Genomic DNA, 19,986 nt, shown 5'->3' with positions numbered 1-19,986 from the left:
AACATTTCTGCCTTGGTTGCACTCAGTGAATATGTTCGAGCTTCTATTTGTTACCACGAGGGTTAAAACTTACTTAAAAAAAAAATCAGATGTTGAGATTCTGATGTAATCAGAAAGAAAAGGAGTACTAGTGGCACCTTAGAGACTAACCAATTTATTTGAGCATAAGCTTTCGTGAGCTACAGCTCATCGGATGCATGTGCAGTGAAATAACTAAAGCTTATGCTCAAATAAATTGGTTAGTCTCTAAGATGCCACAAGTACTCCTTTTCTTTTGGCGAGTACAGACTAACATGGCTGCTACTCTGAAACCTGATGTAATCAGGTGACTCCACGGGCACATGCTGGAACTTAAGGCATAGGCATAGTGTTACAGTGCCCGTGCCTTAATTCTGCCCTGCTTGTTGTCAGGCCATGATTTGGACAACACTATTACACTTCATTCAGGACATATGCATGAACAATGCCCTATGTCTTGATGTTCTTATGGCTGATCTTCAGCCTTTTTCCTCTCATCTTTCTCTTCTACATCATAGATATTCACGATAGATTAATATTTGTTTATTTAAATTTCAGGGGCCATCTCCCATTATGGTATGGATACACATGGCAATCTAGGAGAAGGCAATGGAAGTGGAAAAGCGGATGACTGATCACTAGCTCTCTCTCTCTGGATGAGAGGTATGAAGAAGAAGAACCTTTTAACCTTGTAAAGAGACTTTCTTGATCATTTAGACAATGGAGGCTGCCATCACAAGAACCACAGGACATTATAGGACCACATGGGAAGAGAACTTGCAAAGACTAGTCTCATTAATTAGGAGAAACCCTAAAAGAAGGCTGGGCATTCACACAAGAAATTCCTTTGCAGCTCTTAGTATTTGCTATCCCAGGTACTAGTTCAATGGTCTCCTCTTAAAACTTCTGGCTGTCACATAAATTCCACCCCCCCCCCCCCCAAAACAAAGAAACAATAAAGGATAACTAAGTAAAAGACACCATAAGTGTCATTACAGATGCAAATTGTACTTTTAGCCATATTCTGTTGCAACATGGTTCACATGAAGCAGCTGATGGTCTGGAGACAGTATGGACCTGGCTGGTTTATATAGAACATAAATTAGACTGTATTGGACTGGACATACAGGTAAGGGTGAGAAAGTTCAAGTTTTCTCCTTCACCTGTGTAGCACTTTTTTCTAACTGTGGCTACATTCTCTCCATTTCTTCAGCTCAGTTCCAAAAAGTTCATATGGTTCATAAGGTTATATTCCTTTAAATTACATTAATGTTTATACAGTTCTTTGAAAATGTAAAGCACTACATTTCTGGTATTATATTTTATGCTTATAGCGAACTAATGGGATGACCAAATGGAAATTTATCAGGCATTCTAGGAATCACCTAAAAACAGAAGAACTAGCAACATGGCAGACGAAAAATGGAATACTTTGAATATCTTTGCAGTTCATCAATCAAATGTAAGAATTTCGATTGATTTATTAATCCTTATTTGGATTAATCAATAAACATTCTTATACTTTATTAATACATAATGAAAAGACTAAACAAAGCTTCAAACAACTGTACAACTTGCAGAACAGCAGAAGCAGAATTATTATACAATTATATCTACCTTTACAAGTTACAAACTATTCCCTGGTAGGAATCCACCTCTTCATTCATTATGATTCAATATAATTTGAGCAGCTAAGGTAAAGTGTCTCCCCAGCAGGAGGCTGCAAATGAATCCCGCTGATGCTTTTATTACTACCGATTTATACAGCTTGTCCCAGCACTCAAAATAACTCCAGTGCTTGGGGAAAGTGTTTGCAAGTGGTTTATATACTGAAACAGTGCAAAGATAATTACATTAACCAGGATACAGTGTGAAAGCCTGGCAAGAATGCTCAATGTTAGAAAACTTTCCGTTCCATAAAAATCAGATGATGGATGTAGTAAACGATTCTCTGATGCAACAAAGAAAAATTTCTTCCTGTTGAAAATAAGTTCTTTTCAGAATTAAAAATGAAGAGGGATCCATCCACTTAAAACAAAAAATACCTTTATCTTGGTTTAATCCTCTAGTGAATGTATGAAAGGTACAGTTTTTAATCCTCTGCAACTGGGGTCAGCAACTGAAGAAAACGCATGTGTTTATCCTACACTATCCATGCATGATATAGCATAAGATAGTGGTTTAACAAGAGAAAAACACGTGTTGGATAATGCTACAACTTTGGAAGCTTAAAATCCAACCTTGGAAGAAAGGTAGGTTTCTGGGCACTGATCTTGGACTCAAAAGATTGGGGTTCAGTTATAAACCTTGTCACAGACTTCCTGGGCAACTTTAGGCAAGTCAGTGTCTCTGTGCTTCACTTCCCAAACTAGGGAGAATCAGTATGCTCCCAATTATCCAGATAGCATGGGTGATACAGATTTTATTCACATAACTGGTGTAGGCTTTGCTGGAGACCTAGAAATTGCTAACAGTATGAAACAAAGTAGGCCTTGTCAGAATAGTAACACTTAAATATCAGCTAACCAGGAAAACACATTCCTGACCAGAGAGGATGGTGCAAGAACATAGAGACATCTTAAGTAACTATGTAAACACATTCCGGAAAGGATGGTACAAGGAAAAACAGACATCTCATAAAGTTAAGGATGGAGTAACGGGACAATGGAGGAGGATGTATTGTCCGAACTATGAGATATAAGGTGGTAATAACATCTGGAATGTGATATATAATTTGTTTATATCAATGTATAAAAGAAGAAGCCAGTGGAAAGATATCTTTGTACTGGCCTAGGAGACATCGTATTATGTTGATTGAGCTGGTACCTTGTCGCAGGCTGTCACCGTGCCACAGTGGGTCACAGTTGAGAATGCCACACTCAGGGCAGACTGCAAGAAATAGAGCAAGCAATCCCCCAAAACTGGTGGTATACTCTGTCATTAAGTTATAGCATGCCAGTAACAAAAGCGAACTTCTGTTCACTGGTTAACAAGAAGTCAAAATGCAGTCTCTTCAGGCATTCCAGCCCTTGGCTCAGCACTCAGCCACTGGACTTTATGATGAGTGGTTACTGAAAACCAATGTCATCCGATATAGGGTCCTTCCAATACCAAGGGATCAGCCACTTAGCCAGATCAATATGTAATTAGGATCTTACCCAATAATCATGTTGATGCCAATCCTTTAGTAACCAAAATTTAAAGGGTTAATAATATTAAAAAAAGAAAGAAAAGAAGGGAGCTATTGAATGCTTTAGGAATCATACATACAAGCGATTGCAAAGTACTGATATACATTACCAATATTCACACTTCAGACAAAAAGATGATATATGCATATAAACAGGATAATCATACTTAACAAATCATAACTTTTCCATTGACACCTTCCATGACATACTTTGTACAAGCCTTATGGTAATTGTATAACAATGGCAATATCAATTATATTAACGGTCGTCTTTAATCATATAGCATCACACAGGCATACATGTGTTAGTGTACCTGAAACTTCTAGGGGCACTAGGACTATATCTGGTCATGGGGCAGAAACTTGCCAAACTACACAGTATTAATTGGCTTATACAATTAATCAATGTAACTAATATACAATCAACAGACCAAGCAACAGTCCTGGCCAAGGATCTCTGCTCTATTATCCAAACTCTGTATTATCTGAATCCCTTCCTTAACCCCCAGCATAAGATACCTTGGGGAAAAGGAAGAGATTCGGATAATGTGGAGGTTTGGATCATACGGTTTTGGATAAATGGTACACTGTACTGCCTTTTTCCCAGCCTTTGTCTATTTTGACTGTAAACTCTGTTGGACAGGGACCATCTTTTACCATGTGTAGGTACAATGTGTGGTACTATGTGTTGTGTGTGTAGGACAGTACCTCTGGGATGGGGCCTTTACATGTTACCGTTACACAAACAACAACTACTCTTGCAAGAATGGAATGAACTCACCCTGCTAGGTAGGAAATTTCTTGCAGGCATTTTTTACGCTCTAGGAGTGGAGATGGGATAGTTAAGGGCTGAATTTTATATAACCATAAGTTTGCCTTGTTTGCATATTTGGTTATCATTTCCCTTCTCTTCAGCATGCAATACACATGTTAAATGACACAACTGGCACGATAGGATATTCAGAACAGGGCAAAGACCCAAAGTCAAAGTTTACTGCTTCTCCTTTAACACATCCTATGAATTGCAAACATTTCAAGAGAAAACTTCTCTGTATCGACACATAATAGAGTTTACTGTATGGAGTTGCTGTGCATGCATAGTAGATGAGTCAAAAGAAAGGGCTATTATAGCCACAAGGCTCTAGGGAGAAATTATACTCTTCCAAAATTATACTCATCTCAAAGTGACTGGGCCAAAATGAACTGTAATGGCTATGAAAAAGGCAAGTAGAATAAAAATTAATATTGGGTGCACAACATTTATTAAGAAAAAAGCAAAGAAAATTGCAAATTATGTTAAAGTTCAGCTTCTTTCCTTTGTATCTCCCTTTGGAATCAATGGGAGTCACGGTGATAAAAATCCCTCACAATTCTTAAGGGTGGTTGTGTGAGGGTGGGAAGTGCTCATTATAGAATCAACTCTGCTGCCATTGGACAACTGTTAAAGGGCAATAACAGATAAGGATCTGATCATGAACTTCTTACTCACTTGAGCAGCAACAATACATTCACTGGAACTACTTGAGTGAGTAAACAATGCAGGATTGGGATTAATTTTTGTGCAGCGCTCTTAGGCTCCAATACAGCAAATCATTTCAGCTTGTGCTTAATTTTAAGCAAGTGAGTAGTCCCAGTGAATGAATTGCTAAATTGGGCCTCAAAAGTAGGATGATATAAATACCTGCTACTCAAGCTCCATCTGCATTTTTCTCAAGTTAATAAAGATTGTTAAAATAACTTGAGAATTACATGAGAGATTGGTTTATTTATCCCTAAATCTGCATAATAAATAATAAAACAATGAGAATATGCATTTCAGAATATGGGTCTCCTCATTACTACCATGGAATCTCTTTTGATACATTTTAAAATAACTGCAGGTAAATATCAACACCTATATTCTCTTTCACACAGAGAAGTAACATCTGTTACTTCACATGTGAGAAAAGTTATAGCTCAGTCCTGGATTTCTCTTTCTTGAGAAAAAGAAAGATAATTACCCTTCATGGGTGAGATATTTGATTTATTCTATAGAGATTCGTTTCATTTCATTGTAAATTAAACTGCTTAATTCAACATTTTCAGTATCTGCTATTTGAGGGGGCATCTGGGAGGGCCCAGTGAGAGTTGCCAAAGCAGACAGATAGAACCTTCAGTGAATTACACACATTAAATGCAGTGTTTATAATTATTTTCATAGAGTGAGCTGTCACTCTGATATCATTTGATCCCTTCTTCTCTTTCTGTTTCCTCCTTTCTATCAGCAAGCATGCTACAGGCATGCAATTTCCTAGATATTATTTTGCAAGAATCTCTCTCTTTGCTGAGTCTTTGAATCTTTGTATTTTTGTTATAAAAAATGAAGGGACAATGTCATCAAAGCAAATATATGGAAACAGAATAATCATCTATAACTTTACAATTTTGATTTTTACATTTTAATATAAAAATAATAATGATTTTTCCTATTGCAGAAGTGATATTTTGGCCTAAATTGCATATGACAGCTGAACATCCAGTAGAATCTCCCAAGGTGTATGACAGCTGAGTTACGTATTGGCCAAATATGATGGAATTAAGTGTCACTTTACATTACTTTAAATAAAACTGATGAATAGATTAAATTTAAAAATAAAAAAAGCTATTAAAATAACGGAGAAGTTCCAATTTAAACTGACAAAGGAAAGAAACTATAAAGCTAAGGCTGTCACTCTTGTATTAGCTCACCTCCTCTGTTCTTAGATATTGCAACATAAATATGAGTGAATCACAGCAGCTTTAAAATGTTATTTATTTTGACAATCTCTCATGTACTTCTCAAGTTATTTTAACTCTTTATTAACTTGAGAGGAATGCAGATTTAGGTTTATTTACATTTTTTCCCCCATTTAAGTTTATACAAACTCATTCCATAAAGTTAAAAGCCTCAAATGTTGCCATATTACACTACTTCTCTAAAACCAGAATTCTTAAGAGAACCCACCCTGCATAACCATTAACATGGTTCCCCATTGTAGCCCCCATCACAACTTCCCCATATCTCCTATTTAATCCGCTCAACCATGAAAAGCCTAGGTGAACAGGTGAGTCTTGCATACAGTCACCAAATCAGGCTCTGGATTTCCAAGGATAGAATCTGATTCCACAGTAAAGGAGCCCTCACTGAAAGCACCCTGGCATCAGTCCCTTGATTAATAAATAGAATTTCTATTCTGAGCACCTTGGATAACTGCAGACACGACATTTAGGCCCAGATTTTTAAAGGTTTTTAAGTGTTGCCCCCATTCAATGTTGCAGTGCCAAGTTCCTTTAAGAGCGTAAGTCCCACTGACTTTCAATGAGATTTAGATATTTAAGTGCCTAAATCAGCTCTAAAAATGACACTGAGGCACTGCAACACTGAATGGAGCAACGTCTAAATACCTTCAAAAAATCTGGGCCTTAGAGTTGACTGGAACTACTCATCTTAAAGAGGATACATGATAGAAACATTCAAAATAATAAATGGAACTAAGAGCATAAATCAGGCACTACCTAATTACCTTTTCTTATAATACGAGAACAAGGAGTCATTCAAGGAAAATGAAGAGCACAATTTTAAAATGGTTAAAGGAAATATGTTCTTCTCCCAATTAACCTGTGGGACTTATCGCCACAAGGTAAAGAGCTTGAGGCCAAGATCTTGCCAGGATTAAATTTAAAAAATGGACAGTTGTAGTGATAATATCTAGAGTTAAAACAGTAAAGGAGTAAATTAAAAAACAAAAACAAGCAAACCCAGCAGGAATTTTAGAACAATATAAACTCTCATGCTTCAGGAGTCACAAGCAAACAGTTACGTAATCAGAATTTAAAAGATTTTTTTGTGTGGGTGGGTTATTTCATAACATATTGCAAGGCTTCTTGTACCTTCCTCTGAAGCACATGATCTGGCTACTAGGAGATACAGGCTATTGGACAACATTAATAACTAATCTGATATAGCGTGGCAAGTCCTAGGTTCCTAATTACATTCTTATCATGTATATATATATATATATATATATATATATATATATATATATATATATATATATATATCTAGAAAGTCCATCTTTCAAATAAAGAGAATCCAAATAATTTAAAGCTTTATAGGTCAAAACCAACATCTTGAACTTCATCTGGAACTCAGCTGGTAATCAGTGCACAGCATGGAGTACAAAGGTAATGTGCTGTCTATATGAAACACAGGCCATACTATACCCAGACCTAAGACCAAACGAACTGAGGTAACAGAGTACCTAAAGATTCCAGAATCACGATTTTCTTTTCAATTATTTTGGAATAAATTAAGAACAATTTCATTGGCGTGAATCAAGTTACACTGGTTTAAAACTTCTTAGAGACAAGAATTGGGCCCTCAATACTGATATGGTTGCTTGCCATAATCTTCTCAATGATTGTCCACAACAAAGGGGATTCAAAAGGCAGTAATAGTTGAACAGTCTGTATGTGAAAGGATGGCTTTTTGAGCAAGAATCTAATGATAAAAAAAGATAAAAAACACTTGTCCCTTTCAAGGAAGATTTGACAGTCTTCTTTAACAATGGCCCCCCAACACTTCCCCATTGGCTTCTGTTACCCAGCAAGCATATGGATTGAATCCACAGATAGCAGGTCATATATCTCATAGCACCTCAAAGATTTACTGAGCAATACAAGCCAAAATTGAAGCAAAGAAAACTCATTCCCCCGCATCAGAGGCACAATGTTCACTCAGGAGACCGATGATCTTATTCACAAAGTACTTTACAAAGTCATCAGTGTTGAAAACACTCAACTATGTTGGATAAAAAGGAACAGATTAATCAGGTTAACTACTGGGAACATTTCTGTTAATTTATATTTCACAGGTTGTATGCTGGTGACAAGGATTTTTTCCCCACAGTTTCTGCTCAACATCTAAACACCTCCTTATGCCTCAACCTGATTGAGTGTAACACTGCTTCCACCAGTGTTCTAGCCATCTTTCTTCCTTCTTCATAAATTGCAGGTAATCTAACAACCTCAGCAATATGTGAGGAAAAAAGGAGGATGTTTGTGTTTTGGAGGCACAGTATTGACTACAAAGGATATCAAAACACCCTTGAGCATGAACAGGAATGCTCTCTTGGAGAATTCTAAAATCTCTCAAAATTGAGAAAAATAGAAAGGAGCATAAACTTTGGCAAGTGCAAAAACATAATTAGCCAGGCCAAAAATGAATTTGAAGAGCAAATACCAAAAGACACACAAACTAAGAGGAAAGAAAAGAACATCAGAAGAAGGAAGCTGCCAAATAATCAGTGGGTCATTGGACTATTGAGGTGCTAAAGGAACTACCAAGGAAGAAGAGGAAATTGTGGAGAAGCTAAATGAATTCTTTATATCAGTCTTCATTGTAGAGGATGTGAGGGAGATTCCCACACCTAAGCCATTCTTTTTAGATGAGAAATCTGAGGAACTGTCTCAGATACAGGTATCAATAAAGGTGGTTTTGAAACAAATTGATAAAATAAACAGTAATAAGTCACCAGGACCAGAAGGTGTACACCCAAGGTTTCGGAAGGAAATCAAATATGAAATTGCAGAACTATTAACTGTGGTATGCAACCTATTGCTTAAATCAGCCTTTGCACAAGACAACTGGAGGATAGTTCATGTAATGCTGATTTTTTAAAAATGGCTCCAGAGACAAGTCTGGCAATTATAGGCCTGTAAGCCTAACTTCAGGCAAATTGGTTGAAACTGTACTAAAGAACAGAATTATCAGACACATAGATGAACACAATATGTTGGGGAAGAATCAACATGGCTTTTGTAATGGGAAATCATGCCGCACTAATTTAGTAGAATTCTTCAAGAAGGTCAAACAGGTGGACAAGGGTGATCCAGTTGATATACTGTACTTGGACTTTCAGAAAGCCTTGAACACCAAAGCCTCATAAGCAAAGTAAGCTGTCATCGGATAAGGAGGACGTTTTTTCCCCCCCACTAGTTAAAAAATAGGAAACAAAGGGAAGGAATAAATGGTCAGTTTTCACAGTGGCAAGAGGTAAATAATGGGTTCCTCCAAGGATCTGTACTGGGATCAATGTTGTTCAACATATTCATAAATGATCTGGAAAAAAGGGCAAACAGTGAGGTGGTAAAGTTTGCAGACAACACAAAATTACTCAAGATAGTTAATGGAGACAAGGTGGGAGAGGTAATATCTTTTATTGGACTAACTTCTGTTGGTACGAGAGACAACCTTTGAGCCACACAACTTCTTCTTCAAGTCTGGGAAAGGTACTCCAAGCACCACAGATAAATTCTAGGTGGAACAGATTGTTTGGCTTAAGTAATTAGCACATATTTTAAAGGACCATTCAAAGTAGAATGGTCCACTAACACCTCTGCAGTCATAGGGCAAAAAGGGGGTTAGAAGTGTTATATATTTTTGTAATGAGACGTAAATCCAGTGTATCTGTTCCGTCCATGATTTTTAGTGTCTGCAAATTCATAACTCTGTGAGACACTAAAAATCAACTATTTTATGTTAATCAATCCGTTCCATCTTTCATTTAGCTGTCATGTTCAGCATACCTTTTCCAGACCTGAAGAAGAGCTCTGTTTGGCTTGAAAGCTTGTCTCTCTCACTATCAGAAGTTGGTCCAATAAATCAGTGGTCTCCAAAGTTGGGGGTGTGCAAGACCATCCCTGGGGGTGCACGGCAGGAGGAGCGCCACCGGCACGGCAGCGGCAGCGCTCCTGGACCTTTGATTCTTCGGCAGCACGCCAGCAGCAGGTTGGCTCTCCCCGCTCCATCTTTGGTGGCATGGCGGCAGCAGCTCTTCTTCTTTTTTTTTTTTTGCGCCTCCCCAGAGCTGGCCCTGGGGGCACGCGATCCAAAAAGTTTGGAGACCACTGCAAGAAATGATATAACCTCATCCACCTTGTCTCTCTGGGCAACAAAATGGCAGATGAAAATCCACGTTGACAAATCCAAAGTAATGCACATTAGAAAACATAATGCCAATTATACATGCAAAACGACGGGGTCTAAATTAGCTTTTACCACTCAAGAAAGAGACCTTGGAGTCATATCGGATAGTTCTCTGAAAACATCTGCTCAATGTGCAGCAGCAGTCAAAAAAGCTAATAGAATGTTAGGAACCATTAGGAAAATGACAGATAATAAGACAGAAAATATCATAATGACACTATATAAATCTATGGTATTCCAAGACACTGAATACTGCATGCAGTTCTGATGGTCCCATCTTAAAAAAAAAATGTATTAGAATTGGGAAAAAAAAAACCCACAGAAGGGCAACAAAAATTATTAGATGTATGAAACAGTTCCATACAAGGAGAAATTTGAAAGACTGGGTCTGTTCAGCTTAGAAAAGAGATTTTATTATTTAGCGTGTGCATAGTTGTCTAGCCAAGTGACGGTATTTTCAGTGGCATGATGCAGTTCTTCTAGGCCACCTCTGAACTTAGTCAGCAGGCATTTATCGACAATGTGTGCCAGCATTTGCATAGTGCCACAGCTGCACAAAGGGCTGTTACAAAAGCCCCTGCGATACTGGTTAGCTGCACAGAGACCGTACCCAATCCGGAACCTGTTCAACAGGGACCATTGACGATGGGGCAGGTCAAACCAAGGCGAGCGGATTGTGGGGTCGGCAATGAGGGACTGGTTGGGGATTCTAACAGATATTTGTTCCTCTCACCAGAGTGTTTCCGCCCTTACATCCTGGTGTGGCAGATGAGACCATAATGGGCAATGTGACGGCAAACATGCAGCTGCTGGTTTAAAAAAGTCATTGTGCAGCGGCAGGCTTGGGTTGGAGCGTACTTTCTCCAGTAACTTGCCTGTGGGAACCTCTCGTCTGATATGAGGAGGAGCAATATTGCTCAGAACCAGAAGCCATGGGAGTGGGGTCGGGCACAGGGTGCCGGAGATGCGCATGGCGGCATGTAACTGCTTATCCACCAGTTTGGTGTGTGATGATTGACTCCAAACTGATGCGCAGGACTCCGCCACCAAATACTTGGTGGCAAGAGCTAATGTCCACAGAGTTGGAGCACGGGCACCCCACGATGAACCTGCCAGTTTGCTAAGAAGATTGTTACATATCTTAACTTTAGCTGCTGTCTTCTTCAGGTGGGCATGGTAACTCAGTGTGTGGTCTAAGGTCACACCTAGATAGACCGGTTCTACTTCATGCTTCACCTTCTGACCATTCAGGTAAACATTCAGTTCTTGGATTGCACTGGCATGATGAAGGTGGAACAAACTGGAGACTGTTTTTATGACGCTTGGCTGAAGGCCCCAAGTCTTGCAGAAAAAGAGATGACTCAGGGTGGATATGATAGAGGTCTACAAAATCATGAATGATGTGGACAAAGTGAATAAGGAAGTGTTATTTACTACTTCACATTACACATGAACCAGGGAACACCCAATGAAATTAATAGGCAGAAGGCTTAACACAAATATAAGGAAGTACTTCTTCACAAAATGAACAACCAACCTGTAGAACTCATTGCCATGGGATGTTGTGAAGGCCAAAATACAACTGGAATAAAAAAAGAATAAGATAAGTTCATGGAGGATAAGTCCATCAATGGCTGTTTGCCAAGATGGTCTGGGATACAACCCCATGCTCTGCTTGTCCCTATGCCTCCAACTGCCAGAAAGTACAATACAATATTGAGAAGCCACCTGAAGTGGAGCCAAATGCAAACAGCATAATCCTATGTCTTCCCTGTATCTTCTCTCAGTTCATATTGCGCAGTTCATAAAGGACATTAGGGCTTATAATGAGCCTATCTGCATAACAACAGGTCTAAGTGAATATGTCTCATCCAGTCAGGTCTTAGTAAAGTCAGAGGACACATATTTAAATAAATAATGGATGGAAAGTGTTTTATTAGCCACTGACTTTGAATTCAACAGCTGGTCAACTGTCACGATGGAATTACTGACACTATCTGGAATTATCTGAGTGGGTCACCTCAAATGATCTATTCCAGATATGTGAGTAAACACCCACATGGATTTTAGATTGCGCTAAAATAAAATGTACTAGATATCTTACACATGCTCACTTGTTAGAGACATCAGTTAAGAATCCCTCATGTGTCCTTTAAGGAGAGTGACCTGAAAAGTCAGTCAGCATTTGCCAACATTTCAATTACATTCAATTACAACCCAGGGTTGTAAGTTCAATCCTTGAGGGGGCCATTTACGGATCTGGGGCAACCATTGGGGACTGGTCCTGCTTTGAGCAGGGGGTTGGACTAGATGATCTCCTGAGGTCCCTTCCAACCCTGATATTCTATGATTCTATGACAAATGTCAGAGGAAACAAGACTGTTCACCAAGTGAAAAAGCTTTTCATGTGAGCTTAGTTGAGCCTTACAGTACATGGCTGTATTGATCTGCCTCATAATTCGTAAACAAGAATTTAAAACGTTTAAATGATGATGTAGATGGGACGAGCTGGCTGGCAATCAGCACAGGTATCAGAGTATAAGCAAAACTTTTAATTCCAACAGCTTTTCTTGTCTGTGTGGAAAATAGATGGGCAAATCAAAATCTGTCTATCTGTGATAGATGTTTATGAATAATAATTGACACAAATTTATATAATATTTATAATATTTAAATTTAAGTTTATGAAAGGTACAAGGGAAAGTGTTTTAAATGTATCAAAATCTATACTGCATATTTCACCCAGAAAACTAGTTTTATTGATGATGTAAATACTTTAAAAAAGGGAGATTATAATGGAAATATCAACAGACCGATATCTAGAGTAGGCTACCAATTATCTTCATGATCAAGAAAAGTGAACCCGAATGAACTCTTTCCATATATTCAAACAGATGGAGATAATTCAGCACTCTAAAACAAATTAAACAAAATTTTTTCTTATTAGTATGCAAAAATTGCAGCTGTAAGTTTATGTAGAATTTCATTTCCTAGTTTGAAGTATGTAATGTACTTTTATTTTTCTAGACTAAAATAAGTATCAACATTGCAAAGTACATCAAAATTCCTTTTGTACTCCCATACCTCCACAGTTTGTTTACTTCCCATCTTGTTGTTTACAGTACATGAAAAAGGCGAGTTAGGTGTTGCATTTAAGGCTGACATCTTGTCAGATGTAAGTTGCATGCCAGCCAGTACCTGCTTTTAGATTGTATGATGCATCATGCTTCAAATACAGACAAAAAGCTGCCTGAAGAAATACCAGATTAGATAACCCAGCATTCACTTTCAGAGTCAGAGGCAGTAGGTGGATACTAGTAATAAGAAAGAATTGATTTTCATAGACAGAAAGACAGTTCATTGAAAGAACACCTCCTCAGATTTTCTGGAGAGAGGAAAATGAATATGTGATACTACAATATTGTAAAAATGGACCTCTGCCCATCATGAACTCCAAAGTCCATTTACTGCTCCCTGGCATTGATAAGGCAGAGTGTACACCAAAATCCATTCAAAGGCATCTGTGAGTAATAAATATACCAGGAATATAAAGAAAGTTCTATTTATAATTTGTGGGGTAGAAATCTATCAGGAATCTATTTTCCTCTTCTAAATAGTTTTTGTTGCTTTTAAACAATAGATTGGTTAACATTCTGATTTTTTTTAAATCTTGTCACCATATTTTTACACATTATTATTTATTGATTATATGCTAACATCTTGATTTTACATAGGCATAAAAACATTAAAATGTGCAAGATTTTTTTTTAAATAAACACTAGGACATATCCTGCTTCACTGAATTAAATAGGAACTGGACTGAGTATACTTACTCAAGCCCTTTGTTGTTCTGGAACATACAATATAAAATCTCCTGTACAAGAATATTAACATGGTCCTATTCTTCCTCTTGAGCATCCTGCTGCTCTCATAAACAAATCCTGACCCTGGATACATACCCTTATATGGCATGCAAGTGCTTAAAGATTTTAAGCTTTCTTATATGTTTCCAAGTTCCAGATTCTGCCTGACACTTTCATAGGTATGAGGGGGCAGGTGCGGTAAAATTATAGCCCATATGCTCCAGGGAGCACAATAGCTGCAACATCCCTTATTCCCTAGGGGCTCCCAGCACTCCAAAAGGAGGTGGAAGAGGCAGGGACATGGCTGCTTCCTTCTCATGCAAGCTACACTCCACAAGATGGGTATAATAACAGGCACACAAAAGACGCATACATGGAAGCTTTGGGAGGCATTGACATCCCAGTGCTCTCCCTGGGACTGATAACTAATTAAGAACTAGATTGTTCCATATACTTACAGCAACTCTCATATCACTGTAAAGAATGTTATACCTTAGTATTAAAAATCACTAATGCTTTGCTTTTAAATGCTTCATTAAACGAAATTATTTTAAGAATAATACACAGAACAATATGCAAAAATAATGTAAATTCCAGCATTAGAGGATTGCTGGAGTGCGCCTGAGCCATACTGGTGTGTAGGCACAGCACTTTACATTGCTTTAGTAATCGGGGAACAGTCCCTAGTGGCCCATAACAGGAGATCCAAGTAAATCCCCATCAGCACTCTTAATGAGAGTGGCTGGAAGCGGCGGCCAGTACATCCCTCGGCCCGCGCCGCTTCCAGCGGCTCCCATTGGCCTGGAGCAGCGAACCGCGGACACTGGAAGCTGTGATCGGCCGAACCTGCTGACGCGGCGGGTAAACAAACCGGCCCGGCGCGGCAGGGGCTTTCCCTGCACAAGCGGCGGAACAAGTCTGGGAACCACTGATATAAAGCATTACCAAAACGTACAGGAAAATGAAACCAAACAACCAAGCAACCCAGCTTCTTCTCTCTCCTGCTCATTCACATTATTGCCTCCATTTGTGCGGCTTGTTTTCCTTCCTTATGTTTGTATGTGGCACTGTAGCACTGTAGTTCATGACAAGACATCAGTTTAGCTGCTCAGCATTTTGAAACAGAACTTCAGAACCTTTATTAGTTTTTTGCTAAAATGGAAATCTGTTTGTCAGATAAAGTTAGGCTGTAAAACAATTGGGGCTTTAAGTAACACTTACCCTTCCCAAGGCTAGCTTTCCTGTTTCTGTTTTCCATACTGTAGATAATAATACATTTTTCTGGCTCTCAATTCTGAATAAATCACACATTAGATGGGATATTTAACTAAAAACACAGCTTGTAAGAGCCTCTCTTTAAATTCTGGACAACTGTTTCCATTCTGACAAATGTTCAATGAGCTGCAGTAGATCGATTAAATCTTTTTAGTCTTCTTCATTGGTCATACAGTAGTTCTGCTTTGGCTTTCCCCAGAAGAGGCAGATATACACAGATAATTGATCTGGCAGCTGGTCTCCCTGTTGGCAGCACATTGTAGAGGCATTTTATCATCAGGCTAGCTAAGTATACTTAACTTTTACACTAGAAATAAAAATACCCCTCCAGGAATAAAGTCAATTTAATATTATTTTATTCAAGAACAGTGTTGCCATAGTGAAAGTTAATTATATAGAAAAACATCAAAATCTATATTTGAAGTTTAGACCTCTATTTTCTCAAACTACGATTTAAACACCTGTGGTGCTTTAGTACTATTTACATATAGCACAGTGTGCAAATCTTAATTTCAGCCATGATCCTTCAATTGACTGCATGTGGATATAGAAATGCGCTTGCATGCAGACAGTGACAGGACTGAGGCTTTTTTAACTTAATAACATAAGAATGGTCCGACCCAGTATGGACAATGGTCTGTCTAGCCCAGTATCCTGTCCTCCGATGATGACCAGTGCCAGATGATTCAGAGGGAAACAACAGAAGAGGGCAATTATCGAGTGATCTATTCCCCGTCATCCAGTCCCACCTTCTGACAGTCAGATGTTTAGGGACACCAAGAGCATGGGGTTGTGCCCTTAACCATCTTATTTAATAATCACTGGACCTATCCTCCATGAAATTACCTAGCTGTAGCTCACGAAAGCTTATGCTCAAATAAATGTGTTAGTCTCTAAGGTGCCACAAGTACTCCTTTTCTTTTTGCGAATACAGACTAACACGGCTGCTACTCTGAAACCTAATTCTTGTTAGAATCCAGTTATTCTTTTTGCCTTCAAAGCATCCCCTGGGAAGAAGTTCCAAGACTGACTACATTGCGTGAAGTAGTACATCCTTATGTTTGTTTTAAACTGTCTGCCTATCAATTTCAGGGTGACCACTGGGTTTTATGTTATGTGAATGGGTAAAGAACACTTCCCTGTTCACTTTCTCCACACCATTTATAATTGTATAGGCCGCTATCATATCCCCCTTGGTCATCTCTTTTCTAAGCTGAACAGTCCCAATCTTTTTAACCTCTCCTCACATGGAAGCTGTTCTATACCCCAACCACTACCTTCTGTATATTTTTTCCAGTTTTAATGTATCTTTTTTTGAGATGTGGCAATCAGCATTGATTGCAATATTCAAGGCATAGGCATACCATGGATTTATATAGAGGCATTATGATATTTTCTGTCTGATTATCTGTCCCTTTCCTAATGGTTCTAACACATTAGGCTTCGGCAGCACATACACTAAAATTGGAATGATACAGAGAAGATTAGTGTGGACCCTATGCAAGGATGACAAGCAAATTCGCGAAGCATTCCATATTTTTTTGGGTTGGACTAGGTGACCTCCTGAGGTCCCTTCCAACGTGGATATTCTATGATATTCTATGATTGTTTGCATTTTTAACTGCCACTGTATACCGAAGAGAGATTTTCAGAGCGCTATCTGCGGTGACTCTAAGATCTCTTTCTTGAGTGGTAACAGCTTCCTTGAGATTAATATATTTATAAACTCCTAAACTAATTTCATGCCTAAGTAAAGCTTTTCATATGGGAAATAAACTGAATATTTGTATCACAATCACCTTTTGAGGTACCCATAACTTTGTATGTATAGTTGATACGATTTTTCCAATGTGCATTACTTTGGGCTTATCAACACTGAATTTCATCTGCCATATTGTTGTCTACTCACACAGTATTGTGAGATCCCTTTGTAACTCTTCAGAGTCAGCTTTGGACTTAACTATCCCCTAAATTATCTCCAACCTTGTCACCTCACTGTTCACCCCCTGTCCAGATCTATTAATATGTTGTACAGCATGAGTGTCAGTATAGATCCTATGTACTTCTTTCCAGTGCAAAAAACTGATCCTTTATTCCTACCCTTTGTTTCCCATCTTTTAATCAGTGACTAATCCATGAGAGGATCTTCCTTCTTATCCCATGACTGCTTACTTTGCATAATAGCCTTTGATGTGGGATCTTGTCAAAGACTCTCTGAAAGTCCAAGTATACTATATCCTCTGGATCACCCTTGTTCATATGTTTGTTGACTCCTGCCGAAGAATTCTAGAAGATTGGTGAGACATGATTTCCCTTTACAAAAGCCATACTGACTCCTCCCCAACATATTGTGTTCATCTATACATCTGGTAATTATGTTCTTTACTACAGTTTCATCCAGTTTGTCCAGTACTGAAGTTTGGCTTAGTGGTCTATAATTGCCATGATTGTCTCTGGAGCCTTTTTTAAAGATTACATTAGCTATCCTCCAGTTTATCTTATATAGAGGCTTATTTAAGTGATAGGTTACATACCACAGTTAGATTTGCAATTTCATATCCAAATTCCTTCAGACATCATGGGTGAATAACATCTTGTCCTTGTGACTTATTACATTATATTAGCATTCATTTAGCTTCTCTGCAACAAACTTGTCTTCCTTGAGTGCTATTTTAGCATCATGATTGTCCAGTGGCCCCATTTATAGTTCAGAAGGCTTCCCACTTCTGATGTACATACTTAGATTTTTTTGTCTTTTGGTAGTTGCTCTTCAACTTCTTTTTTATACTTTCTAATTATACTTTCACATTTGATTTGCCAGAGAAAGGAGCATAAACTATTTTCCTCAGTAGGATCAGACTCCAATTTTTAAAGGACACCTTTTTGCCTTTAACTACCTTTTACTCTGCAGCTAGCTATAATGGCTTTTTTGGGAGGGGCCCTCTATTTTTATTTGGGATACATATTTAGTTTGGGCCACTATTATGGTGTTTTTAAGTAGTTTCCATGCTGCTTGCAGGCATTTCACTTGAGACTGTTCCTTTCAATCTCCATTTAAATAACTTCCTCATTTTTGTGTAGTTCCTCTTTTTGAAGTTAAATGCTACTGTGGTGGGTTTCTCTGGTATTTTCCCCCCCTCTAGAAGGATGTTTAAATTTAATTACATTATGGTCGCTATTACCAAGCAGTTCAGACCCGATCCTTTGTTTCATTTAAGATTAAATCAAGAATTGCCTCTCCTCTTGTGGATTCCAGGACTAGCTGCTCCAAAAGCTTACTTAAGATTAATATATTTATAAACTCCTAAACTAATTTCATGCTTAAGTAAAGCTTTTCATATGGGAAATAAACTGAATATTTGTATCACAATCACCTTTTGAGGTACTACATCCACAGCAGTTAATGGTTCATGTAGCAGCTATAAACAGGTTGAATTTAAAGGAGCTTGTCTTTAGGTTAGATATGTTTTTTTCTACTTTATTTTGATGCTTGTGATAATGTCAGTTTGATAGCTGTGGAGACCAAAGTCTTATTTTCACTTAAGGGGTACAGCAAAGGCAGTGGCGTAACAGGCTTCTCCAGCAACATGCTTCAAATGTGACCCAAAGGACCATCTACAAAGGAGAGAAGATTTATTCTCACCATGGTTATTCCATCCTTACCCTCTCTGCTAAGGCTCCAAACAAAGGTACTAGTTAATACAAAATGAGCCAGTGTTGGTGCTGGGATGTGAATGCCTCTCCACAAGGAACTGGACAGAGATTAATAACTCATTTCATAGTGGCCACAAAAAAAGCATCACATGGATTCAATACTGGCCAGGACTAGATCGGTGCTCAAATACAGTGATAGTGTACATGCATATATGTAGCTCAGATTATGATGGATAAGAAAATATCAATAATGAATTGGAAATAGAATATCTGGAGCATCTTTTAAGTCATTATACTAGTGTTTGCATTCTTCAGATGAAGCTTCATTTTATTATGTGAAATTATATTCTGATAAAATGCAGACATTTTATTATGTAGAGACTACAGTCTGCATGATGTAACTTCATATTTGTTACATGTAAGCAAAGTCAGAGTTTTATGTAAATAATATACATAACAATATGGTTAAATTCCACTCAAATACATTATCCCTCACTTTACCTATTCAATATTCGAGTACAGTGCATTTTTCCCCCATAGGAATTCTTTGTACTCCTTCTGGTCTAGTCTAACTGTGACATTGATTTAAACTTTTAATGACCATTAATGCTTGTGGGAAATATTCCAGAAAATTTGTCTCAGGCCAATTAAACTGATATTTAAAGGCACATCACTTCATTATTGTCTGAAACAATTTTCTTAGTTGGCCTCCCTTATATTCACTTTTGTTTTGCCTCCAGTTTTTTGGGGGTTTTTTTGTTTTTTTTGTTAAGTAGACTTTATTGTCCTCTCTGGCTTCACAGTAACTCTATCATATTCCTATCATCCTCTTCTGCAATTTGCATCTGTGACTACTTCCCCACATACTCGAATATGTCAAAAGGGCATGCAAGCAGATGACTCTGAAGTTGAAGCCAGTAGCACACTCTCTGGGAGTTCTTTACTCCTGAGGGATCATGACCATTTAAACTGGAAGGTGA

The 19,986-nt window shown here is 38.1% G+C and overlaps 1 protein-coding gene and 1 pseudogene across 4 annotated transcripts in view; one reads left to right on the top strand and one right to left on the bottom strand.

Annotated features, from left to right (window-relative positions):
• Positions 1 to 19,986, bottom strand: part of CADM2 (cell adhesion molecule 2) — a 1,031,723-nt gene that overhangs the window by 403,287 nt on the left and 608,450 nt on the right. The window lies entirely within an intron of this gene.
• LOC114022250 lies at positions 16,778 to 16,893 on the top strand (annotated as a pseudogene).

The sequence above is a fragment of the Chelonia mydas genome, chromosome 1, assembly GCF_015237465.2.
Source record: "Chelonia mydas isolate rCheMyd1 chromosome 1, rCheMyd1.pri.v2, whole genome shotgun sequence".
NCBI classification, from domain to species: domain Eukaryota; kingdom Metazoa; phylum Chordata; order Testudines; family Cheloniidae; genus Chelonia; species Chelonia mydas.
This window is presented reverse-complemented; position numbering and strand designations above follow the sequence as displayed.